The sequence below is a fragment of the Mastomys coucha genome, unplaced genomic scaffold (genome assembly GCF_008632895.1).
Source record: "Mastomys coucha isolate ucsf_1 unplaced genomic scaffold, UCSF_Mcou_1 pScaffold22, whole genome shotgun sequence".
Classification (NCBI taxonomy): Eukaryota; Metazoa; Chordata; class Mammalia; order Rodentia; family Muridae; genus Mastomys; species Mastomys coucha.
The window spans coordinates 240,832,151-240,852,278 of NW_022196905.1; the positions used below are offsets into that span (position 1 = coordinate 240,832,151).

The 20,128-nt window shown below is 40.3% G+C and overlaps 1 protein-coding gene across 3 annotated transcripts in view; it reads right to left on the reverse strand.

Annotated features, from left to right (window-relative positions):
* The window catches only part of Cdh11 (cadherin 11), a 155,312-nt gene that overhangs the window by 102,034 nt on the left and 33,150 nt on the right, over positions 1-20,128 (reverse strand). Inside the window, exon 1 of one of the 3 annotated variants that reach the window (XM_031341049.1) lies at positions 7,527-7,641. The exons of the other annotated variants lie outside the window; for them this stretch is intronic. The gene's annotated coding sequence lies outside the window, so the exon portion shown is untranslated. Of the gene's footprint in view, positions 1-7,526; positions 7,642-20,128 lie in introns of those variants that run through there. 3 annotated transcript variants of the gene reach the window in all.

The window sequence follows — 20,128 nt, forward strand, 5'->3', positions numbered from 1 at the left end:
ATAATTTGATTGTTAATATTTAGAGACACTTAAGCCAGTTCCTCTATACAGTAAATTATCAAGTTAGTTTGACTCTGAATACCATGATAAATGTGATAGTAAGTAAGTAAGTATCTCTCCTACTCCATTACCAAAACTTCCACTGGCTAAAAGAAATCCCCCAAGCCAGGCAATGGTAGTGCATGCCTTTAATCCTAGCACTTAGGAGGCAGAGACAGGCGGATTTGACCTGCATCACATACAGGTTTTCAATCTTCAGAGTCATAGATAAAACATTGGCTTCAGAAAAAGCATGCAAAACTCCATCATTCAAACAAAACACGCTTGTTTCCAGGAAGCAGACAACAATGAAGGGACAAAGCTATGTGTTAGTGACCAACTGTCTATAAATTATAAGCAATTGGAGAGCTCAACAAGAGATGCAGACAGGTTCTCCTTTGGGACTATACAACTCACCAGTGCTGAGACTGGTGAGACACTGACCCTTACGGAACCAGCCAAACAGATATTATAAGGCTCACAGAGCTGTACTGAGGTAAATGAGATGAGGTCTGTAAATTATATTCTTTTTTGTAGGACAAAGTCATTGCTTACTAAATATTAATTGATATTATATTACAAACTGTTTTTCTGCTACAAAGTCTCTATAAAAATAAGCTAGTGTAATGCCTTATTGTAGAGGGTCCCAACAAAGAGCAGTGTTTGTTGACATTAGTTAGTCACTAACCAAGACTTACTTTTACCTTTACTAGTCTTTGAATTCTGATCACTGCATCAAATATCCTCTTGCCTCGATTTTGAAGACTTCTCTTTCGTGGAAAAAAGAGAAGGCAGCCTGGGGCTCTGAATGAATTCAGTTATATAGCTTTTTAGTTATGTCTAGTTGGTTTGGTTTCCTCATTTTAATGACAGGAGTTGCTAGTTTCCCACCAATGACAGCAAAATAATTTTCTTCAAAGATACTTAAAGAGAATGAGCACAAAGACAGTATTGGGTGAATAACAAAGGAGACAGAATGATTGCAGAGTTGGGGAACAACGTGGGCCAATCTATCACTCAGTGTTTGTTTGTAAGGGATAGAAGCAGGTATGGAAGGAGGGTATATGAGAAGAAACTGCAGTTATCTCAGTGATCAGATATTCTACATCTTGCATCCTTATATTTCTGTACCTTGGCCTCATTAGCATCACAGGCCACGAGATGTCTAAAGGGACCACTGGAAAGAATGGCAGTTCTTTCCCGAGGACAGAAAGAAAATGAATTATAAGCAGAGACATTGTCAGTCCTGACCTAGTGACAGGGGAGAGAGCAGAGTCTAAGAACTGCACAAAACTAGGTCTCCATAAATAAGAAACTAGGTTGGACATTACAGAGCTCAGAATTCACCCTATGCTTTTCTTTCCTTAAAATTCACATGGAACATTTATACATTCCCTGTTTTATCTCAAAGAGACTTTAAGTCTACCTACAAAGACACATTCGGTACCAAAAATGATTGTATATAGTATAATATTATAACATGGGAAATGACAGCATTAAGTAATTTGAACTAAGGTTTTGCTGCAATGATTGTTCTCAGCAAAAGCCATGCAGTTTCAAGAGCTACTTCACTCAATGGGACAGAGACACACAACTAGGTCCAGCCTGATTATACCCATCCTAGGTGCTGATGTCACTGTTTTATTTATCCCATATCTTTTCAAGTAGATAGTCCTGAAAACTAGCATCATCCTCAAAAGCAAAATTAAGGGGTATCACATATTATTGGCAGGTGAGGACCCATCCTCATATAAATACCGCATGCTCACATGAGCTAGACAGCTGCATATACCACTCCGAATTTCAAAGCACCAATGTCTCCTATTGCATTTGCTCTATTTTAAGTCTCCTGTTTTGTATGCCCTGCTTTGTGTGAAATGTCACGCTTTAATAGATTGTCTATTTGAAATAATTATTCTTATTTGAAAGTAGGGATAACTAAGATTCGCAGGGTGACTTAGTCCAGACACATAGCCTGTAGGAACTCACATCCAGGGAACCTTCCTTCAGGGCTCCTGTTTCTACAATAGATATATAACCACTCTGAGGGAGACTCTACCTAAGTAAGCCTCAGCCTTAGCCTGGGCCAGATTCTGCCAGGAACTCACTGAAGTCCTAGGCTTGCTGTCTGGTTTCACCATGCTTCCTTTATTACTGGATAAAACAGAATGTTTTCCCTTCTTCCTGAAATCGTAGTTTTTAAGACTCTGACTCAATACTACCTCCTGATAGTCTACTCTCAGAAGTTATGAGGAGACACACAAATGCACGTGCACATACCACCCATAAAGACATCATCTGTGCAGACCAGTCATCCTATCCATGAGCATATGTTGAGCATCTACCAGGTGCCATCAGGAAATCAAAGAAGACTAGTTTTCCTCTAAAACCTTCCATAAACATGCAAACAGAAAAGAATTAGAAGGTGGTCAAGGATACAGAGAAAATTTTGAAAGCTTTTGGAAACAGAGTGGCTTGTGATTTCTTTTCAAGGACCCATTTACACTAGGATACACATGCCAGCGATGACTATGGTATGAGGAGAGGCAACAGCCTCTACCTACAACAATTTTTCTCAGCCAATAAGACCTTCTGTCCTTGAATATGCACTTAGCAAACCTCTTTCTAACCATTTGCAAACCACCGCATCCCTATGGAGATGTGAAGAGTAGGGCCTTTGACCTCTGCATTACTTATTGCTCCTGCAACATATGCTATTTAATTTTCTGCATTTTCTGTAAACCACATAGAGGGACTCAGACTTTAGGCTCAAGAGACATCTAAAAACCAAATGGCAACTCAGTGATATAATCTAGTGATTTCAAAAAATGGATCCTGGAAAGGCCTGAGTAATCCAGAGGCTACTGCAAGAGCAATGGTGGGGTAGAGTCAACTGGAGGTCTAACTCGTTTCTCCTATTTAATCAGTACAAGCTTTCTCCATTGTGGCTTTTAGATGTTAGCATTTTTTTGGGTTAAGATCTTTTTCTTCATTATCATAAACTTGTTTGCTTTTCACTTCTAGCCAGGCTTTCAATTCTGTGTAACTCAGCATGCAGTGTCATGGGCTTGGCTCTCATTGGCAAGCATGTCAATCTACAGTACATTGTGCTCAGGCTCCATGTTGCTTGCCTTTGTTTGCTATGGTTTTATAATGTCTTTGGTTGAACAGCCATTTATAATTGTTGTGCATAATAGGATCCTTTATATATTCATGTGTGGGGGTGGGGATGGGGCAGTGGTCAGTACACATTCCTCTGCATTCATGGTGAGAGAATAACTTTTGGGAGTCAGCTCTTTCCTTCCATCATCTGGGTCCTGGGATCGCACGTACTACCAACACGTTCGGAAGCCAGCATCTTTGCTTGGTAAATCATCTCGCTTACCCTTCATATTAGAACATGTAAAAAGTGCACATATCTAGGTCATCTGGACTTTGGTCTCAGATAAGATCTTCAAGCTAAAAATAGAGGGCTACTAAAAAAAAAACGACTAAAGGAAAGGCAAGGCGACATGGTGACATGATTGGATCTGTGAGATTGTCTATTTTTAGTTGACTAAGAAGACCAACCAGCCAACTATGATGTAAACTTAGTTAATAAAAGTTTCTCCACCCTCCCTTAGAAGCAGCTCATTACCACATCCTTTCTTCAGACTCATAGCCTAAAACTCTGTCACCTCATTAAAGGACTAAGCCTTAAAGATTTGACCTGGAAGTAAGCAAAAGCATTTAATGTAATTAGTGATGTGCCTTCCCATTTGTTTATGAGGAAGAAACTTTAAAGACAAGGTTATTTTTTTAGCAGTTTAATTCTGCTCTGCATGTAGTTTTCTGGCACCCAGCTGAAATGCTACTTATTTTCAGGAACAAGGAAAATGCTTCTAGCAACCATGGAAGCTTCTTGCATGCAAAGTCATTTTAATTATTTGAATTATAAAATGCTTCTAGATTTTTGTCCCTATGCATGTTTCAAGGACTTCTTTTTTATTAGGGAAATCAAACATCAAAGTTTTGGCCGTCTGACTCCTAATGAAGTAACTCCTGGGATGTTAAGGACTTCATAAACAAAGTGATTCTTCAGAAGTCCCATTCTATTCCACCCAGATTGCTAAAAAGGATTAGACTCTTATAGCCACATAATATTACAAGGGCTTTGTTGTACTAAAGTGCTGCCCCACAGACAGCATGAAACAGAAAGACTGTCCCACCTTGGAAATTTCAGGAATTGAAAGCCAAATGAAAAATACAGTAGGCTACTTTTGTAGAGTTTGCTATGAAATAACATGCTCTACTCAAATGACAGTGATATAAAGCTATCTCTAAAAAGGAAAAAAATATTTTATGAATCTCCATGGACAAAAAAAATGGCAAGATTTTCTTTCTTTTTACTCAGTACTAAAGTTGCTATCTGCCCTAGAAATTGGATGCTTAACATGGTAAATTACATCATCTCAACCTCACTGTGAAACATGACATATTTCTTTTGTACAGTGGATCCCTGAACTGGCCTAAGCCAGGGTGAACTAGGTTGCTGAGGTCTAAGCCCTTCTATTGCTTTCTTCACCAGCCAGGAAGAAACATTCCACCTACAGCTGCCAAAAGAACAAGCCAATTTACTCCAGAATAGAAACAGGAAAATAGTTTACAACACTAAATGCCTGAATCATCGAAGTGTCAAATTAAATATTGATAGCATCAATATGAGTCTAAAATACTCCTTGGTGTTTGGAGAATCCTGGAAGGGAGGTCAGCAAGTACCAGACGGATGCCAAGAGCTGGAGAAGAACACTCCTGGAAGCTCCATCACTCCATCCAAGACATCCATTCATTTACCTGACCACCTTTGATATGCTGTTGTGAGGCTGTACTGAGATTGAGGGACAGACGCACTGATGGGTAATCCTGGATCCCTGTCCCTAACTGCTTGGTTTTCAGACACACAAGGGACTGAGGTTCATATTTTCCATGCTAAAGCAGACCTGCCCTCCAGAGTCTACCAGTGTTCCTCAGTCCCTACTTGGCAGACCCTGCCCACCCTAAATTTTGTAGTCCAAAAGCTGCCCTTCCTCCCAGAGACCCTGTATAATCCAGACATCTTGCTAGCACTTGGTCTCTTTCTCCCACTCTCTCTGTTTCTCTCTCCTCCTCCTCCTCTTCTATCTATCCACATGCCCTTTTTCTCTTTCTCTTCAGCCACACTCCCTGTGGTGACTCTCCTGAAGCCAGTGAATTTGTCCACCCAGGAGCAGTTTCTCAATAAACCTGCCAATCTAATCTAATCTGTCTTAAATTGGCTCACTTCACAGGTAGTGGAGAAATAACCTATCACTAATGATATGGAACTGTACTTAATTTTAGCTGTGCTTTCTGCAGCCTGGACAGCATTGCCAAATGAAATACAAGAGATCTACCTAGTCTCAGGATAAACTAGGTAATAAACTGTAACCCATCTAACCAGCCTACAGACTGAGGCAACTGAATTAAAGTCTAGGACCTATGGCCACAGGCAAACTTGCTTTCCACATGTAGCCTGCCTTTCCTTCATCTTTAACAATTAGTAGTTGAGTAAGATGCAAACCTGAAGCTCTTTTATTCTATGGAGCAACAGACTTGGTTTTGCCCAAGATACTCAGACTAACCCAGAAGCCATGGAACATGGGAAGAACTTGAGCCACATTCGCTACACATAAAAGCAAACAGCTGTATAGAGCCATAGAGACAAGGAGTGCATGAGTGACTAATAGCTAAAGGGCAAGTCCCGAAGTCCAACCTTACATTGAAACTGCTGCCTCTGTTTTCTCATAAAATGTGCTGCTCTGTCAGCACATTTGGGGTTTGGGGTGGGGATGGGGCAGAGAGAGGAGAGCTGCTCCCTTCGGCCAAATACACCTCAGCTTCCTCATGTGACTCTTCCGTGAGACCTGACTAACTCACGGAGTTGTTTGGAACATTATGAGAGATGCATAATTTGCAATAACATAAAACTGAAAGCACCCTAAATACAAAATGGCCTCTCAATAACTTCTTAAGTCAAACAGAGAAAAAGAAGGTTATTTGGATTGGAGACACCTGCTGAGGCTCTTTGTATGCTTTCCTTTCCTGAGTTCTTGCTATAGGTCAGGCTTATAGGAGAGGCATTGAAAATAAACGCTAATTCTGATGAAGTCATACTGATTAGGACCTTTGATTGGCAATTAGGCACATATGATTAACTTAATATGGAAAAAGATAATTTGTTTTTTTGCTTCATCCAGTTTGGAGAGAGTGATTTTCACAGTGCATTGCAAAAATGGTAACTAAGGGTCCCAGGTACTGGGATATGCTAAACAAACCAACCTCACATTTGCTTGATGAGCTCAACAAAAGCCAAATGGGTGTGTCACACACAGTTCAGCAGTGCTGAGAAAGGGGTCAACTGGAGCCTCATGCTGTCCCATGAAACTGCCTCAACTGAAATCTTCATTCATTAAACAGACAGTCGAGAAGATCTTTTGAGGAACAGCCTGGTGCCCTTTGGCAGAAGACTGGCAAGCAGAGTTGATATCCAGGGTTGGGGTGGGGGTCGGGGACTGTGAGAATCTATGCTCAACGGAAAGTGTTCTATGTGAAAAACACAAGAAGGGCTGACTCACAGAGCAGGCAGTCTGTAAACTGTTCTGCAAGGAGACACAGCCCTGTTTCCTAAAAAGCAGATCCCCAACACAGCAGTGTGAAGTGCCAGCTTCATTTCGGGAGCGGACTCCCCTCCCCCACCTGTGTGAGTACACACATATTCTTCCACACTCACATCATACATATGCACACATCCACCTACACACACACACACACTCATGGCAGATAACAGGACACTAAAATGACAAAGCCCACTCTGAGACACATGGAACAAAACTTTAAGATCTGTTCTGTGTGATGAGCAAGGGCTTACAGAGTAGCTCCCTGTAACTAGGTCAGACACCAATTGGTAGTCAACTCCACAGGCCCAGAAAGATTTAATGAGGAGGCAACCACACACAGAAGGTGGAAACAGTGTCCCAAGCACGTGTGGCCCCAGACTCTGCAAGCTGGCAGTAGCACCCAGTCCACACTATCTCTCTCACAGAGACACCAGAACAAACTTTCTGAAGTTCCTAAGATATAGATCCTCGATCCTGGCCAACCCAGTTACAGTGACCAGGGTGGAATAAAACCAAACTGAATCAAATGACAATCATAACCCAAGGAGAAAGGACAGAAATAGTGGAATGGTGCTGAGCCGGCAGCTGCAACGATACAAACAGGACATAAATAAAACGGTGATGCCAAACTAAAGCTTACAAAAGCTGGTCCCATGTGCCAGGAGCTACAAGCCACTGTTCCATATCTGGCCTGCCTGTGCTAAGCAGGGTGACTGGCACCTGTGCATTGGCTGGCAGATGGAGAGGCCAGACCTGATAAATCCAGTTCCTACTCTGCCATCACAAGGTCACAAGCAGCAGTTGGCCACTTACAGTCATCCTAGAGAGTCAGGATCCTGCTGTGTCGATGAGAGTCCCGAAAACTTCTTTCTCTGTGATCTTACATGTGGAAACCGAGGGCCATAGGACTGTGAGAAGGCTCAGCCCAGCTTTGTTCTGTATAGCAGCCTCCCAGAATGGCTTAAGAGGCAGTCCTAGCCCCTGGCACTGCTAGCAGGCCTGTGAATGAACCTCTGTGTGAGACACATACCCACTGCTAATGAGTCCCACACAGACACAAGCCAGAGAGACCAGCCCAGTAGCGGCTACAGAAGAGGCAGAGGAGAAGCAAACATTATTGCCAAGGCATGTGGGGCCCACCTGGCACCCAGGATGCCAGTCCACAGAGGCTGCAGGACCTCAGCAGTCAGAACTGAAAATAACTTCCTTCCTCCTACAAAAGAACACCCCTTGCCCCATCCCACCCTGGCTCAGATATCAGGAAAGCGGACCTTCCCAATTACAAACAGCTTCAGTTAACCATTGCTCTCTTTTCATGCTTTTGAAGAACATTTTTAACTCACAAATATCAAAAGGCAATACTCAGAATAATAAGGGACTTAGCAACATAAATACTCAAAGATAGAAAGAAGAAAAGTGTTAAGTTTGCTTTAGAATTTTGAATAGGGTTAAACTTATCTGACACAATTCTGTGGTAGACTGTAGATCATTAAGGACTGAAGGGTGAAAGAATGCACCTTGTGTAAACTGCAGGTATTTGGATCCCTCTCAGGTTTACTCACCCACCGGATAACCCTTGAAGGTTCTCCACCTTCTGATCCAGGTTACAGAGATTAACAAGTGCACTGTCATTTAGACTGTCCTGTGATAGTGACTGGGTTGGCTGATGAGATGTCCTCAGGAGAAGCTCCAGGATGCTTATCACCTCCTTAGATCTCTGTCCCACCCTTAGTGTGACATCTGTCAGACCAATTGAGCTGACCTTGAACCTTAAAAATTCAGATTATCACACTAAGTTCTTTAGGTCAAAGCAGCTGTGGCTTGCTTGTTTGGAATCTCAACAGAGGATAGATATGCAGCTTAAAGTGAGAGAGACTCTACACTTTCACTGGCTGAAAATGAAGAGGATTTAAAGAAAACAAGAAATGCAATTCCCAATAACATGAGCTTTCTTTTGTCTTCTCCACTCAGGATTCATAAAGGGAAAGATGGGAGATGTCTAAGAGCCTGTGTGTGTGTCTACTAAATATATATATATATATATATATATATATATATATATATATATATGCACAGACTTCATATATTGTTTATGACGATGACTGTACTTTGTAGACCTCTCTTATAATGTACCTCCTCAGGCTACTGATGACTCAATAATTAATTCCATCCCATACTAGTCTGGCCCTGAGTTTGACATTCTTCTGCTGAGAGCTGCTTCTGTGACTTTGTTGTACATTTTACCTGGGGCCTTGATTAAACCAATTCTACTTTACGGTGTCTAGGCAGGGATCAGAGGTCCTGCACAGCTGGTAATTACCAGGACACAGTAAGCAAGCTGTTGGTCCAGGGACAGCATTCTAAGAAAGCAGAATCCTGCAGGAAGCTAATACAGGGATGCAAGAAGGAAGTTTATACTGGAGCTACATTTTGGTGTCTCTTTGATGTCAGGGCTGTTTCCTGACAAGGTGCAAACTCTTTCATTATTCATAGAACCACTGTTGTTAAAGCTGTGCTTAAGTACTTGGACCCAGAGGTGGGAACATTTGCTGTTTTGTCTTGTTCTAAATCAAACAAATAGAATAAAGCAAATACCCACTGACTCCTGGCAACTGCCCTTTGGGGAGTCCACTTAATTTTCGTTTTCCCTTCCTTCTTTGCCTGGCTGCAGAATCAGAGGTAGGAAATCCACAGAGGAGGTGCTGAGCATCAATTCACATTGCCAGATCAGGGAGTATCTAAAGGAAGGAGTGGCTGATGTGAGTAATGAAGCATGCTCTCATTCCATACCCGTGACGTCTTTCCCTGACCTTCTGTAAAACTCCATGGAAGAACAAGCATTGAAAACAGAAGAGGCTTCACCACTCGCTTCCTCCTGAATAATATCCAACAAGTGGATAAGCTTCTCTAAAACTCAGTGGGTTTTCCCCCAAATCTAGACTGTGATTCCCAATAATGTTTACTTTATAAAATTACTGATGTTAAATAGGGTATATGTAAGACCAGAACATGACCAACCAGGGGAGCATCTCCAGACTCCAACCACTTTCTCATATCACAAACTTTGCATGGGAGAGAAACACAGAAGCAGAAGGATGAAATATGGATATAAGAGAAAAGAAATAAAAAGAGCCAAAAAAAGTCAGCGAAATGACTCAACAATGAAAAGTTTAACCAATACTTCCTAAGCATTGTACAGAATAGTCTAAACATTGTCAGAACAGTGTAATATGAAATAATTTCCCATCCTAAGGTAGAAGAAATGGTTAATATTTTTATTAAAATCCATTTGTCTTGCCAGCCAGTGGTGGCACATACCTTTAATCCCAGCACTTGGAAGGCAGAGGCAGGCGGATTTCTGAGTTCAAGGCCAGCCTGGTCTACAGAGTGAGTTCCAGGACAGCCATGACTACACAGAGAAACCCTTTCTCAAAAATAAAAAAAAAAATCCATTTGCCTGAAAATATCCTATGAAGAGAAGAAAGCATTTCTTACCACACACATGCATACATATATTGTGTCTCTCCAGGAATCCTGCTCTTTCTAGCATCTAGCTGAATCCTACACACAGTGAAATAGATCTATGAAGATATGAACTGAGTGACTTCTGAAATAAATGAAAAAGTCCCTGGGGTTGCTAATCTGTCCCCACTTTGTAGTGATCATCACCATCCTGACTGGCTGGCCAGAGTTGCCAGGGGTGGGGGAGAGTTGGCAGTGTATCTTCCTTTATTCTTCCCAACTCAGAAGGACAGAGCATTAGTCAATAGTTTTCTTTTTCAAAAATGCCATAGAAACTCTGAAAGAGGGTTAGAGGAACCCACATGTGACAGTGGTTTTTTGACAGACCCTGTACTAAATCTCTTTCCACCCGCCTTGTGGCATGAGGGGCCTCTCCTCATCAAACCCTACTTATAAGACCATCTGTGTCCCTGCCCATGCAATCAAGTCCTCAGCCTCCACTCAAGTATTGTTGCAAACAGCCCTCTTCTTGCTGCTTTTGCTCAAGGCTGTGGGCCACTGCAAAGACCCCTTCTTTCATTAGGGATTTCTCTGTCTAAACAGGATTTATGGTGATCCCTTGGCAAGGATCCGTGAATCACTGGCTTTCACAGGACAGCCAAAAGAGTGTTTCAGGAGAATCTACCTCTGACAGGCAATACAACTCTGAAGATTTATCTCCTTGGATGAATCAGGCATTGCCTGATGCTTCCAGGAGGTTGCAGCACCCTGCATGGGCAATAAACACACAAGACAGTGTCAGGGCCAAGAGCATAACATGGCAGACCCTAGGGAGTTGACCACCTTTTCTGAACAATCATCTATTAGCAGAAATAATGCTTTTCTATTGGGTCTATCGTGCACGCTAAATTGAATTGAAAAAAAAATCTTGATTTTTGGGGTGTTGGCTTGATAAAGGAGACTGGTTATTTTTGACAAGGGGTGCAAGGCCTGAAATAGCAACACTGACAGACAAGAATTGCCTTTACTGGGGAGCTGCAACTATAAATGTTTGGCCGCAGGCTGAAACAGATCCCTACATCTCTACGTCCCAAGAGTTTGGCTGCCAAGTATTAATAAACCTCTTCATAGGGTAGTACTTGCATTTCAGTATGAGAAGCACAATCCGTACTTCCCTTCCAGAATACTTGCTAAATCCAGGTTTCATTTATTCAAATTCCAGACAACCTTCTCCTCTTATAAGCTCCTCTTTGAGTTCCTTCCTTCCCCACTTAAAAAGCATGGCTCTCTTTGATTTTTATTTTCTGTTTCTCAAGGATGCTGCTAAACCAGAAAGTCTTCCCTCATGAACTCTCTGAGAGACGACTTCAGTTGGCATAACCCCACAGCCCAGTCTGGGAAAATGGAGACTAGAGAAACAACCAGATTCGGGAATAACGCCACCCTGCACACAGCTCATTCTGGGGGACATAAAATGTCTAATCCTATAAACACCTGGAAAGCGAGGTCTGGTCTGAAGAGTCATGGGAACCCAAGACAGTCGGACACCAAAAGCCATGGAGGATGTCTGACAGTAAATAGAGCTGAGATTAGCCAGGGCACATGTCCTATATACACTTTCCATTGCGTGGAGCTATTTTAAGGAGGTAGGGAAGGAATCGTGTTAGTTTTCATCCTTCTGCAAATACTTCAATCAAAGGTCAGAAAATAGTAAAGATACCAACACATCTAAGCTCTGCCTCCACCATTCCAACATATGAACACCGACAATCACTTGATCTCCCTAAATGTCAGGTTTCTTATCTTAGGGGAAAATGGTATGGGCATCTTTCTAGGTGATTACACATGGATAAAATGAGATAATTGAACAGAGAGCAGGACTTGTAGAAACTCTTCATGTGTAGCTACCTTCCTTAGCTGCATTAAAAGAAAAGCTATTTTATTATAAGGTCCATGTGGCAGAAAAGTGGAATTCTAACACAAACAAAATAAACTGATGGAAATAATACTGCCTCATCTAAATATAAGGGAGACACTCTGATGAACAACACAGTGGCAACTGAGAAAAAGAAAATTGACAAGTGTGACATATCACCCACATGATAGCCTAACATGCTGGTCATGGTTAAGAAAGTGAAAATTTGAATTATGAGATTTTGGGTTTTTTTGTTAAAATGCTGTAAATATATTATTAAACCATACTAGCATTAATTTAATTGCATACAGCTTAGTATAATATGTTAGAGATTTTGTAAAAACAACCCTATATGGGATTTACATCCAATACATTATATTTAAAGGAAGAAATCTTTTTAAATAAAATTTTAAGTTATGGCACATCCAGAGGACTCAGCCACAAGAAATTTCACAACTATTTGAGGGAGACTGTAATACATTCTGGAGTGTGTTCATCTACCGGGCACTGCAGTATCTTCCCTATCTGCTCCTCTTAATGATGAAACACACGCTCCTCTTGGTCAGCCACTGACATATCTGCATGTTATCTGGGTGGCTAAGACCCACACAGATCTAGAAATACAGAGGAGTTCCTTGCATATTGGAAGCAAAAGATAGGCCCCTGGGTTGTTTCTTTTCCTTGGGTCATGAACACCTTTTCTAGCACCTCTCACCCCTAACCCATGATGTTCATTAACTCAGAAACACAACTCTGGCATTATTTCTTCAATCTGCTGGAGATTTCTAGATTGTGACAATATAGAAATATCCAATAAGTCTCTGATGCTGAGGGTAGCATATAAAGAATTTTGTGTTTGTTCACAAGCTTTACAGTTGTTCTCATGTTTCCAATTCCATGTAGAGGAAAATAATTTACAAATGCTAGTACATGATTGTGTATGAACTGATTGGGTTCAGGACCTATAGCATTCTATTTGAGGTATGATACATACATTCCTAGTGGCACCAAGCATCCTTCCTGTACCACCAATGACAACATCGAAGAAGAGACTTGGTGGCTTGTCATTCCACTGTAGACTAGAGAGTGTTTTTCTTCAAAATACAGTGCAACTCTTTCTCCTAGGCTGTGATACTGAGCTTTCTGCAGGACTTTCCAGGAATGTTACAGAATCCAACACACTCTATGAAGGACCATCATTTTATCAATCAACGTCACACTAAAATTCACAAGGCAAGGTGGAAATAAAGATCCCCAGTATAGGCTCCTGGGATCAGGAACAGAGACTGATTCTGGATCCTAAGTACACAAGAAAATAAAAAGCAGGGTGGGAAGCAGATCTAATGCTTCCTAGAGAACTTGTATCGGAGGCTAATGACTGCCCAGGACTGCATGCTGCCTAATGTTCAACAGGTAGAGCCCAGCTGCTTTTTGTCTTCAAGCATAACAACAGTATCAAAATGCACTTCAGGTTGGATGAGAGGGGGCGTGATCCCAGCCTAATATGCATGTGTTGACTCCCACATTAAGGCTGGGTACCTTGAGTCTGAGTGAAAATTAGCCAAGTCAATTCATGAATTTTGACAAAACCTTTTATGGGATGAGAGGCTGCAAAAAAGCGATTCAGGAAACAATTAGTAATTAGCTGCATACCAGTGCCAGGATACAAAAAAACAAACAAACAAGCAAACAAACAAACAAACAAAAAACCCCTGCAGTAATAGATCTCTACCTGCATGATGTATGATGTTTGGGTGGAAGTGTGATTCCTGACAAATTGAAGGTAGAAAGGAGTACATTCCAGTTTATAGTTGTTCAGAGAGTCTCTTCAGCAGCAGCCATTGTATTGAAGAAATGTTTCCAGAGCAGAGAAAAGCTCATGTGCATAAATGAGAAAATATTATTTTAAGCTTCTTATATTTTAGAACACACTTTGCTAAATAGAAAAAATCTTTGATTTGATGTTTGCTCTCTCTCTCTGTTTCTCTCTCTGTCTCTCTCTGTCTCTCTGTCTCTGTCCCTGTCTCTGTCTCTCTGTCTCTGTCTCTGTCTCTGTCTCTCTCTCTCTCTCTCTCTCTCTCTTTCTCTCTCTCTCTCTCTCTCTGTGTGTGTGTGTGTGTGTGTGTGTGTTGCCTTGAGCACACCGAACCAGCATAATAGAATTGTATGAGTTACACTTCAGCCCCTTACCAAAATGTTTTTTAAAGACAATATTAGCATATCTTATGCACAGTGTTCCTTTGATTTATCATTTGCTTTGTCTGTATATGTCTGCATATGTGTGCTTGAGTATGTGTTTCCTAACATGCTGTCAGTAATAAGTCTTCAAAGACCTTTTGATTGCATTTTTTTTCCTTAAACCCCTTAGCTTGGTTGGAAAATAAAGAATGTCTCACAGCCTGATGCTTCTTTCCCTTCCTTGATATGATTGAGACATAAGCTCTACAATGTCTGCCCCAGTCACAACCTACAAACTTGGTTCCTTGAGCTTATGCTGATGCCATTTGCAAAGCCTAGTTTCTGCAAGGCCTCGAAACCACCATCTTCCTTGTCTATTGGAAGATCATGTTAGCTATTAACAGCCACCCATTTCTTTTCCCTATTTCTGTTTCTTTGTGAGGAACTAATAGGTTGAGTTCCTGAAAACTTCTCTTTCTTCAGTTTACAATGCCCATGGCACATGGTATTATTTGTATCAACAGAGTATTTAGATTATGTTTATCCATTTTGTTCATTTTATACATTAATGCATACTCAGTGTCAAATTTTTAGAAAATAAAAGAAATATATGAGAAAATAAACATTTCGTTCCACTGTTTTTCTTTGCTATTTTTTTAAACAAATAATTGAGATTTTTTTTTAACTCTTTCTATTGCACCTGACTGAATATATGCCCTGGGCATTTCCATGCACCAATATTCAACTGTCTACGGGAACCCTGCTTCTAATGGTTGTATAAATTGCCTGCCAGGATGAACAACAAGCTGTAGAACCATTCGACTCTCTACTATTGGGCTATGGATAGTTTTTATAGTTTGCTATTGTAAGTAACAATGCAGCAAATGCTTTGCATATTAATCTCTGTCTTCGCTTCTGCTCATTCTTTTAGAACAGATGCTAAAAAGAGAAATTATTGGGTCAAAAGAGGTAGCATTTGAAAACTCTGCATACACACTGAAGATCTCCCAGAAATGATGTTTTAATCATTGTACCTCCAGCAGTATAATGAAATGTATTTTATAATAACTTTCTCAAGGAAGTAATAGAAACAGAACAAGAACACGAGAATAAGGAGGAGGAGAAAGAGGAGGAGGGAGGGAAGACTAAAGAATGAATGGAGTGGGGAGCACATGAGGAATGGAGGGAAAAGCATAGGTAATATTGGGGAAAAAGGGGAAAGAAGGAAATAATATTCTAATTTTAAATGAATGCAATTCAGGACATGAAATGAAAGAGGATACATAATACTCTGTAATACTCATTTTTGATTATTATTACAGTATATTGTATATATATTTATGTAGAATGTCTTTAGTATTTTGATATTTCTCTTTAACAGTTAACTATATATTTCTTAGATTGTTTTAAAAAGCTAATGTTAGGCCCCAGACAAGGCAGCCAATGCAAGAGCAACCAAATGCTGACCTACATAGAGTAAGTTGGTGGTATTTGACACCCATGTCTATGTAGTAGTGTCATTCCAAATGCTGGTTTACTTTAGCTGCCTGTGAGGCAGTATTGCCACCTATCCATAGCAAAGCTTCCAACAACCCAAAGAATGCATGAGTATTATTATTTTTTTTTGTCTTGGTCAAACAATAAAGACATCATGTCACACAAAAGCTTTTCTTCTGGTTATATTCTAAAATAAAGCTTTCAAGTAACCATACAGTACCACATATGGATGTGTACTGAAATCAATCTGTGCTGTGAACGAAGGAGGGATTTGTGATACTAGCAGAGAATACCTTCAAGTAAACACCATGCAGAATCTACATCAGGTACTGGAGTGAAGAGAAGTCTGTGAGGATGACTGATTATCTTCTTTCCAATGCTGCTTCAGGATCTCCATTTCATGTCAGTCAAGGTACATTCTACACACACTCTAACCCTCACACCTGGGTAAAGTCCCACCCAGAAGCTATAGTCAGACGATCTCCAACCCTGGAATGAACCAGAGCGCCTCTTGCCCACCACCTACATCTTTTCTGGGTATTTGGTTTCAGGTTGATAACATGTTAAATTTTTGACTGTAGCAATGTGAAATCTGACCAAATGTGGGGCTCAGCTCAGGGCCCTCCTCCCTACGTGCTAGACAAGAAGCTGGAAGTTCTGGGTAGACCAGTAAGCTTCCTAATACAGGAGTAGGAGCAGCTGATTAGAATAAGTACCATACAATGGCTGGAGCATGGCTGGGGAGAAAAGCAATCACATCTCAAGCTAATTGCAGAATACATTTCCTTTGAATATATTAAACTAGTAGTCAATTATTCCCATCTTTGTCATGTGAATGTACTTTTCTCAGATTTAAAAGAAGAACCAACTCATCAGTGGAATGGGGATCAGTATATTTGTCATGCTCTGCCTCCCTCTACATTGAGACAGCCACTCCCACACTCATCAGGCTCAGCATGATATTCACCATGGTCAGTAACATAATGTACACCCATTCTCTTCCCTCATACTGACTAATGTCAGGAAGGTATCAGTGTTGTCTCTCACTGTTCCTTGTATCCTTACTACCTAAATTGGAACTATCAGTATAATGTTTTGGAAACATCATAGACTCTGAAGTAAATCAAATTAGGACTCAAAAATAAACTCTGAAGAGTAGATTCTGGGTACTTCAAATGAGATACACCAGTGTTCTGTGTCTTTATTGTGAGTGCTTTCTGAGTTGCTCTTACATGTTAAAAACCCTTATCTTTTCTATTCAATCCAGCCTTATTATTAAATCTTAGATGACAGACCACTTGTGCTGACAAAAATACTCTGATGAGTGAGTGACAAAGGGTGGATAAAACTGGAAAAAATCTTCTACAATATCTACTTACAAAGGCTCCAAGTTCAGGCATATCTGGTGGCTATATGAAAACAGGAAGAATTTGTTGCTGTGCAGGAATACTTTGTTGTTGTAGCAATGTCCCCAAAATCACCTAGTAAATAATCTTATCAATGAATAAATAAGTATTAAATAAATTAATGAATATAAATTAAGCCTCAGTTCTGTGATCCAATTTTCAGAAAGTTAAGAAGACAAGAGTGACATCTACAACAGTTGTTCTTAAGTAGAAGTAATTTTTTTAGTTCCCTTAAGAATTTTAAAATTCTTAAGTCCCTCTTAAATTTTGCAGTGTCTAGAGATGTTTTTGATTGTCATAGCTAGGGAGAAGTAAATACTGGAGTCAAATGGACTAGAGACTGAAGAGGTTAGTAATTATCTCACAAGGTACAACAGGGTAGTCCCTCATGCTGTAAAGCTGCCCTATCCAAATTGCCAATAATGCTGAGTGTGACAAACCTAGGTTGTATGATAAAGAATAGTATGGTTTTTTTTTTTCAATGAGAGAGGTTAACAAGGGTACTTATAATTTAAACTACCTTGCAAAGATCTACTTGGATATGGAAATGGGAAATCTGAACTATAACATCTGGAAAAGCATTCAGGGACAATGGAGGGGTGTTCACTGCATAAGGAAAGAGAAAGCACCCTTACACAGATAGAAGGTCCCACAGAGGTGGTCTGGATTGTCTGGCATGGTGGTAGTGGCTTGAGGCTGCTTTCCTGGTAGTAAAGAACTGCCTCAAGTACTTTCTGTATTCTGTATTTAACAAAAAGATAGAAGAGTGACTCTTTGTTGTCAACTTTGCATACCTGAAAAGAGCTCTCTCAATGGAAGACTCGCCTCCATCAGACTGGCCTTTGTGGGATGTAGGAATTTTCTTCATTGCTAAATAATGTGGGAGGAACCAGTCCCATATCCTAGGCATGTAGGTCTGTGATATATAGAAAGGTAGCTAACCGCGAACTGAAAAACAGTCCCTGTAACCAGCAATGCTACATGATCTCCAGTTCAACTCCAGCCTCCAGGGACCTGCCTTGAGCTTCAGTCTTGGCTTCTCTAAATGATGGTCTTTAACCTGTTCCCTATTCAAGTTGCTTTTGGTCATGTTTATTGCCACAACAGAAGAAGCTTAAAATACTATTACATTAAAAAAATCATAGTTGAAATTCTACAAGACAAAAAAGCTTTCTCCTCTCACTGTGGCTAAAAAGAAAATTAAGTAATATATACATGCAGAATTGCAAATTATCATTAATGATTCATAAACCTCATCCCTGAATTCAGAAATGTGGAGCACTTTCTATTCCACTTTTACAAATTCAGTTTATCTCCTCTATGAGTAAGCTAAGTGGCCGTAATCTCTGCACAGGGATGTTGGGGGTAAACACTCTCCTCTTCCATAGAAGTGCCTATTCTGATAATACTCTCTTTCACTTAGTTCTTGAACGTCATCATCCTTTAGACACCATGTGCACTCTCCATTTGGGATGAGGAAAACCCAGCATGAAAGTATGGCAGTGCATATCCATGGCTATATGTCTTACAACATTCTTTTATGCTTTGCTGATTACTGGATCCTTAAAAGCATTTTCCATTTGTTCTCTTATTTAATGTTCAAAATGGCCATTTGAAGGAAAGGTGCCATCATGACTACTTTTCAGGTATAAAAGGAAGGCTCCTGGATATTCTCTAGCTTTCCTAAAAGCTATGAAGCTGGTAAATGTCAAAACCAAGATTCAACTCAATTAGCTTTAACTTAGAAATCTGTCATCTAATTTAAGAGCCAACTGGGCTTGTCATGTTATTTTGATGCTGCTTTTAGGAGAACAAGCCATTACCTTCTGAGTAGAGTCATTACCTGTTTTAAAGGCAGAATTTGCTTGTGACATTGATTCTAAAATTTCTTACAAGGATATAGAGTCAGGGAGATTCTCTAACAGGAATTGTGGGATGAAAGAAGTTACTGTCTCATCTTTGGCACACATTGATGAGGTAGACATCTTAATAAATGGAGGATTGCCACTCGCTCTGAAGGCCTCAAAATCATACTTTAGACCAGTGGTTCCAAAACATCAAAAATCTCCAGTTATCTGGATGGATTTTCTTTTCATGCTGCTACAGACTACAGCCAGTACTTCCATATGTTAGGCAAGTTCTATACCACTGAGTTGCACTTCCTCTCCTTGAGGTAGCTTAGCTTCCAATAGTGACAGCAAGGGTTTATGACTCCAAAAAATCAAAAGATGATTGCCAAAATCCCAGGGAATATAGGAACTGCTGGTCTAGGAAGCACATTGTCAAACAACCCAATCTAGGTCAATTTTTACCAGTTCTGTGAAATTAGAATACATATATGCCTTTGTACTGTGGCAAAAGGTGTCACCATCAATGGTAGATCCAGTTGGAGAAAAACAATAGAATCATAAGGTGTCTGCATGAGACAACAGATTAATTCACTATTTGGATGAAAATAAATGGTCTACTGTAAAGAAGTAAATCTGGGGATGCAAAATGAGTAACATTTTCTTAGAGATGTATGTCACATTGATCATGTTCTTCCTCATTGTATCTCTGCTTCCTGCATGCCATGACATGAATGGCATTTACCTGATGTTCCTGACTTGTCCAACATAAGCTGAAATGTCTTTTCACCAAAAGTTCATCCCCCCGAAAATCATTGTTTCCTCAGATACGTTGCTATAGAGCTGAGATATTCTGATGAATACACTCTGTATGAATATCCAAGGGTCTATAGAAAGCTATTTACTATGTAATAAAAAATAAAATGCCAGAGGGAAAGCTTTCTATGAATGAGAAGGACCATGTCTACCACTTCTTATGTTAGGAGCCTCCATAATCTCCAAAAATCATGATAGGAAAGTAGTTTCTCAAAGACCATTCCCAGGCACTAAAGGTCTAGATTACTGTTCTAAAAACTTCCTTTGAAATATGGTCCACAAATATGGCTGAAT